Source organism: Schistocerca piceifrons, chromosome 5 (assembly GCF_021461385.2).
Source record: "Schistocerca piceifrons isolate TAMUIC-IGC-003096 chromosome 5, iqSchPice1.1, whole genome shotgun sequence".
NCBI lineage: Eukaryota > Metazoa > Arthropoda > Insecta > Orthoptera > Acrididae > Schistocerca > Schistocerca piceifrons.
The window spans coordinates 385,683,059-385,690,615 of record NC_060142.1 but is presented as its reverse complement, the minus strand read 5'-3'; positions in this window follow the sequence as shown (position 1 = coordinate 385,690,615).

The following is a 7,557-nucleotide window of genomic DNA, read 5'->3' as shown; positions in this document are numbered from 1 at the left end:
GTGCACGCTGCCAGCGGCTCCAGCCCCACTCTGCACGATAGGGGCCTGCTTGCTGCTCTACGCCAACCGACTGACTGGACTACAGGTCCGTCCGCGACTGCTGCTCCGTCGCGACTGCACTGCTGGTGCATTTCCCACTCGCTGACTGCCCGACGCACAACGACCCGGGAATACCATCAGTCGCTCCAGAGATGATACGACAGTGCGCTTATCGCTAAGCGGTGCTGCTGCCACTCACGGGCAAGTCAGGCAGGAATTTAGTGACGCCAGTAAATGGAATAAGAAAACGAGGCGGCACTACCGTAATAGAAGGTGACAAACAATTAATGGGATGAACACGAGCCGTGCATGGCTCAGTTGAATAAAGTTTATGTTTCCACTTATAGGAAATTATTTTATTTCCGTTCCCGGGAAAAAACACGAAACACTTGAAGACTGTGTCGAGTGGTGCAAGGATATTATATATGCGTGCTGGGGGGTTGTAGTATTAGTGGTTCATATGTCATTGTCATCGGCTATCATGTGGAGCTCAGAAGGCCTGTCTGTGCACCTTCTGTGCTGATTCTGCAGGCAGCAGTAGTGCTGAGTTTAGCGGTGAGCAGTGTACAGTGTTCTCAACATTCATTCTAGCGTACAACTATGCCCCACCAGCGGGTACTTACTCCTGGTGAACAGCTTCACCCACTTCAATAACGTCGTGTTGTGGGCCTAAGGGAATATGGATGGATGTATCGATGGATTGCTGCACGTACTAGGCACAATACATCGGTGGTGTGCCACTGGTTTCAACAGAGATCTATGGAACATTTCCACACCTGTAGACCAGTTTCTGGACATCCGCGTAATACAGAAAGACGTCAAGATAGATTCACTGTGCAAGAGCAGTATTGGCCGACAGGGATGATATCCGGCACATGTTACACGTCAGGGACCATTGAGAACCTTCTGTTTGCAGCACGATTAAGATGTGTGCCTCTGGGCAAGCTACTAACACCATGACACCAAGAACCATAGCTACTCTAGTGTCACGAAAGAGATACCAGAGAGTGCCATGGCGCTCTGTCTTCAGTGGTGTACGTAGATTCTGTCTGTATGCCAGTGATGGACGTAGACTCATATGCCGTAAACCTGGTGAGCTGCCTATTCCAGAGTGCTTCCTTCCATGATGCATAGGTCCCATACCAGGCATCATGCATGGTTCATCAGTTACAATTCGTGGTCACATTTGATATTTCTGCAGGTAAGGTAAACAGTATCCGCTACATTGCACAGGCTGTTATCCACATGCTACTGCAACTTTTCGGCAGAATGGTGGTGTGTGATCTTTCACCAGGACAACGCATATCAACATACGGCTGCTGTGACGCTATGTGCTCTTAGTAGTGTACAACAACTGCCCAGGCCAGCAGGATCACCAGGTTTCTCGCTCGTTACTTATGGGACACGATGAGGCAGCAACTTACTGGTTGTCCAGGGCCTGCAAGAACCATTGCCGAATTGCAATAAAAGGCGCAAGTTGCATGAGACAGTCTATCGCAGTATGTCATACGGCACCTTTATGATCGACTGCGTGCGAAAACACGCTTGTGTTACCGCCACAGAAGGAACACCGTGTACCGATGCGGCTGTTTGGGTATCTTTACTGTGACATGTCTGTTTCATTTCAAAATACGGTTCAAATGGCACTAAGCACTATGAGACTTAACATCTGAGGTCATCAGTGCCATAGACTTAGAACTACTTAAACCAAACTAACCTAAGGACATCACACACATCTATGCCCGAGGCAGGATTCGAACCCGCAACCGTAGCAGCAGTGCGGTTCCAGACTGAAGTGCCGGGAACCGCTCGGTCACAGCGGCCGGCCTGTTTCGTTTGGTCTGTGTTTGTTATCATATTCTCCTACAATAATGAATTAGCAGTCAAATCACCTGTCAATAAAACGGGTCGTGGGTCGCGCTTGGGTAGCTCAGATGGTAGAGCACTTGCCCGCGAAGGGCAAAGGTCCCGAGTTCGAGTCTCGGTCCAGCACACAGTTTTAATCTGCCAGGAAGTTGCACAACAGCGCACACTCCGCTGCAGAGTGAAAACTTCATTCTGGAAAATAATGTAGTTCTCGAGGCATTGCATTTTTTCCTGGCAGTGTGCATTACCATTATGGTGTCAAGGCTGGTCGTTTCTGGACTGATAACTTGACAGTTGACCAGCAAATGAAAAAATTAAATTTGGCAAATGAGCATCGCTACGATAAAATCCGCCTAACATCACGAAACCGAAAGTCAAATTTTCATGCTTGGAATTGCATATGATAAGCATTCATCACAAACGCACATCCTGGGAACAGCACCATTTACACGCTTTATAAAAGTAAAGATTAGACGTCGGGTTCCTCACTCAGAAATCTCGTTTGAACAGCGGTTCTTGGTGTGAGCAGATCCTTTTGTGCCTCGTGTAACAAGGAGAAAAGCCTACCAGCACATGTCGGAGTTCGACACAGGCAGGCTCGTGCTCTGTCGGGAGTGTCTTCGAGATTCTGACCCAGTGTAAAATCGCTAAGAGGGGTCAAGTCGGCTTTCAACTGTGATACCATGCGGACGGGCTCGGCGCGCCGGGCAGCGCTCCGCAGGTGTTGTTGTTTACCCGCTAGAAGGCGGTCGCGTCGTTGTATTGCCTTATAGTGCCTGTACCGACCCGCCATCGCGTTCTCATATCGACAAACTACAATCAAACTGACGTTTAAGGTATCGTACACGAGACCGAAGGCCCATGAAATTGAACGGTTTCTTCTAAACATCATGCATATAGAACCGCAAGAAGTGATAGGCATTCATTTGTCTGTTGTATCCAGCACAGTGTACCTCAATCTGATTGACGAAGCGGCTTGCGACAGACTACTCCAACGATCTGCAAACGGCTTTCGCTTCTGTCATGCAGACGGTAATGTGAGCGTGGTAGGAGTTGACCATGCTGGTTTGGGGGTGCGTACTGTGCGCATCTTTGAACTACCGTTCGAAGTTCCTGCCAACCTTGTCGTTGATGCGCAGTTATGAGCCACACAGAGGAGAATCTTACCATGTTCTTAACGGGGTACGACAAGTGCACATAGAACTTAAGAAGCACGTTCCATCATATGTTTTCGTTGGTGGCTACCGCGCAGTTGTTATATATGATGGACAACCGAGGACCTGCTCGGGTTGCGGCCAGGAGGGCCATGTCAGACCTGAGTGTCTGCAGCGCCGCCTCGTTCAGTTTCTCCGCAATGAACTTATCCAACGATCCACGATGACTTCTCTCTCGCTAACGTATGTGGAGGGGGCACCACATGATGTGATGGATGATCAAAACTTGCAACTTTCTCAAGCCGCTGCGAGCTCCGTTGGAGAGTCAGCGCCGACGACGACGCCGCAGCCAAACGGTGCAGAGGTTCCTACAGCCTCTGCCCATCGCAGCGTCGTGGTTACGCAGCCGTCGTCACTGTCGGGATCGGACACAGGGATTCCTGGTGACCGAGACCGTGTCGAGCCCCGCCCTCCAGTGGATGCCGAATCTCGGACTCGCAAGCAAAAATCACCCAAGCGACACAAGAAGAGGCGATTGTCAATTGAAGTACGGGACAGGGAGGTGAATCCGGCGGAAGACATCGACTTCGTTGACTCGTCTACAGTTGCAACGGACTCCAGTGGCATCATTCACCAGAAGGCGCCTGAAAATAAGGAACACTCTCCTACATCTGATGGCCCTGAAAACGAGGCGAATTGCGTTGGCTCCCAAAATGTGGGCTCCTGTGAAGGCGGTCAGCCACCACTGACATCACATTCCTTTCTTGGTGATTGGGCAGACGATATGGAGGCCGATGATACACAGCAAACATCGATACCTCCACCAGAGCCCATGGCTGACATTGAGCCCGAAGGGCTCTGCCAGTCAGGGGATCATACGGCACAGTAATGCACAGCATGCGGCTAGATGGCTGTGTGGTGTGATAGATCACCGTGGGCTTGCACCAGCACACTACCTCAGCCACTTGATATGTCTCAGTCATACTGTGTGGGAACAGTCAATGTCAATGGTGTCCACTCCACTGTCAAGACCCGCATGTTACACGACATGATCAGAGCGGCAAACTTGGACGTTGCCCTTCTCCAGGAGCTCCGTCCCGATCTGCGTTTAGATCTATATGGCTACACCACCTACAGCCTACCCTCTTGTGATGGCGCAGGAGGAACGGTCATCCTTCTCCGAGAGGGCATAGACGCGACGGACGTGACATACTTGCCGAACGGGTGAGGCATCGCTCTCACACTTGACATAAAAAAATGGCTCTGAGCACTATGGGACTTAACTTCTGTGATAATCAGTCCCATAGAACATAGAACTACTTAAACCTAACCAACCTAAGGACGTAACACACACCCATGCCCGAGGCAGGATTCGAACATGCGACCGTAGCGGTCGCGCGGTTCCAGACTGTAGCGCCTAGAACCGCTCGGCCACCTCGGACGGCACACTCAGCACAGTCCGCCTCATTAACGTCTACGTTCCCTCCGGTAATTCGCACCGTGGTGACAGGCATGTCTTCTATTCGGAGGAGATAGCCCCGCTTTTGCAAGGAAATATGGACCATTACATAGTGGGCGGCGATTTTAACAGTGTTCTGCGGCTCGAGGACCAGGTACAGCATTACGCCCCAAGCCCGGCTCTACAAGAATTGATACATGACCTCGCGCTCCACGACACATGGGTATTACAACATGGGAACCTGCATGGGTATACGCACTTTACCAGCCACTCTTCCAGTCGTAGGGATCGGATATACGTGTCGCGTGCCCTCCGCACAGCAACCCGTGATGCAGAACTCTGGCCGACGACCTACACGGATAATCTCGAGTATATCTGCACTATCACCTTACCCTGACGACTCACAAGACCAGCAGAGGCCCGTGGACGCTGAACGTCTCCCTCCTTCGCGAGGAAGCATGTCGGCAAGCAGTTACTGACAAGTAGCGTCGTTGTTTCAGGCGCCTGTCCATGTATGCTTCCACGTTGCTGTGGTGGCTGGGATGTGTCAAACCTGCACTCCGAAAGACCCTGATGGCCTACAGGCGTGACAGGTCGAAATGGCAAAGAACAACATCGTAATTTTACTATACAGCCTTACGTGAGCTGGCGATGCAACCGCCCTCTTCCGAACGTCAGATGTCCGTACAACGCATCAAAGCTCGTCTACTTCGCATCGGGGCAGAGCAGCTAGAAGGTTCCGCATCCGTGCGCGAGTGCAAAACTGCATCTCACACGAAACGGCATCAGTGTATCACATTGTGCGCGAGAGGCGCCACCGCAAACGTCAACTCATTACGGCGGTAAACACGGAGGAGGGCGGCCGCGCAGTGACGCAAACGGACATAGCGCACACGTTCGCCCGACACTATCGGATCTTGTACATGGAAGATCCGCGAAACGTACGTGATTATGACGAGCTATTGCACGATTTTCCCGCCGCTAGGGACGTGGCACCCAATGATACTCTGCTGTTGCCCATTACATCCGATGAGCTGACATCGGCCTTGACACGTGGAGCACCGAACAAGTCGCCTTGACCGGGCGGTTTACCCCTGGAATTCTACTGCACTTTTTACGACCTTATTGGCGACAAGTGGCTCCAAATGTTTCAAGGCCTGATCCGCCCTGATTTCACTGTCCCCACAGAATTCACAGACGACATCTTGATCCCAGTACCGAAACCGAATGGTGGTTGTAGATGGCAGGACTTTCGCCTACTCACACTCCTCAACAACGACTACAAGATCTTCGCCCGCATCCGCCGCGTGCGTCTCCACATTGCTATCCGGAAAGCCATCCACACCGATCAGACATGTTTAGGTGGTGCCAGCAACATTCATACAGCGTTAGGAACATACCGCGACGTAATTGCTTTGACGGCGGCCTGCAATATACAAGGCGCCCTTTTCTCCGTAAATTTTGACCACGCATTCGACCGCGTCGACCACGGATTCTTAAGCGCAGTTTTGCAACACATGGGCCTCTCTCCAGAGTCTGCGTAGGTGGTCCTTCGACTGTCCACGGAGCGCACTCCCGCATGATGGTCAACGGTTATCAGTCTGGTCACATTGATGTTGGACGGTCCGTGCGACCAGGATGTCCCTTGCGGCAGCGCTTGAACGAGCTTTACATGATCTACGGCAGCGATTAACAGGCATTTCCACGCGGGACGTGACCTTTCGTTATGGTGCATTCGCCGATGATGTGGTGTTCCTGGCCAGATCAGAGGATGAAATGCATATGGCGCTTCAATGGCTACGCCAGTACGGGGTGGTCGCTGGGAGCGTCATCAACGTGAAGAAGACAAAATACATGGATGTCGGAGGGGGGCTTTCCCACGCAACGGCGGTGCCCTTTGACAAGGTGCCCGTACTCAAGTGTTTAGGAGTGCAAATCTACAGCAAAGTTTGCCGCATGGCAGCGACTACGTACCGCCGGTTCCTACACCAGACACGTGCTCTGCTGCAGGACAACAAATTACGTCGCTTGGGTACGCTCCTCAAAACACGTTATGTCAACACCTATCTTGTCTCAACACTGAACTGTTTTACGCATGTCCTTCCCTTGACGGCTACGATGGCCGACAGATTTCAAGCAGCATACGGACATTTAGTAAGCACCGGCCTTGTTTTTAAATTCCTGACACTGCTACAGCGGGCGGGCGGTATCGGTTTAATTAATGTTGAAAGGTGGCTACACTGTACCACTGCGCCAGAGATTGCGCCAAAGAGTACTATTAAGCCGCCTCCACAGTGCCTGTTTAGAGTTCATAGAAGTCAGTGATTGGCGGGAGTTCGTGGCAGTCAGTGCTTGTTAGGAGATCGTAGAGAACACAGTGCGTGTTAAGAGTTCATGGCAGTCAGTGCTAGTAGAGAGCTCGTAGAGGGCTGTGTGTGTTGAGAGTTCGTAGCAGGCACTGCTTGTCGTGAAGTCGGAGTGAGATATGGTAGTAAAGAGTGTTGTTCCATGTTTTATGCAGTTATTTGATGGGAGAGATAGCAGATGTTATTGTAATGAGTGCATTTCGTCAATATATATGAAGGTAAAATTACAATGTTCTTTTATTAATCGTGTGTGTGAAATAATGCGTCACTACAGGTTCAGTCAACAAAGCATCTGGCTCGTGTTCTTGCATTAGAGTGTAATTCTGGTTTTCTTGCGTAATTATAGTTTTACTAAATTTCTTTTGTCACGTCAGTATAGTTGGTATTTAAAAATTCTTGTCTTGTTGGAAAAGAACCGTGCCAGATGTGGGCGTTGAGTCACACTCCCACATACAGAACAGTTACATTAGTGCTTGGATTTTGTAGGTTTTATAGTTGCTGGGGACTTAATTAATTAACTGTGTTTACGAAAATCTTCTTACATTGTTTGTTGCAGTCAGATTGCGTAATAATTCTAGTAAGGGCCAACCGATTACGAGACACTGCGTAAACGGACATACAGCTATCAAAATCATTTTCAATTATATATATTTAATTAAGCCCCCATGCACGT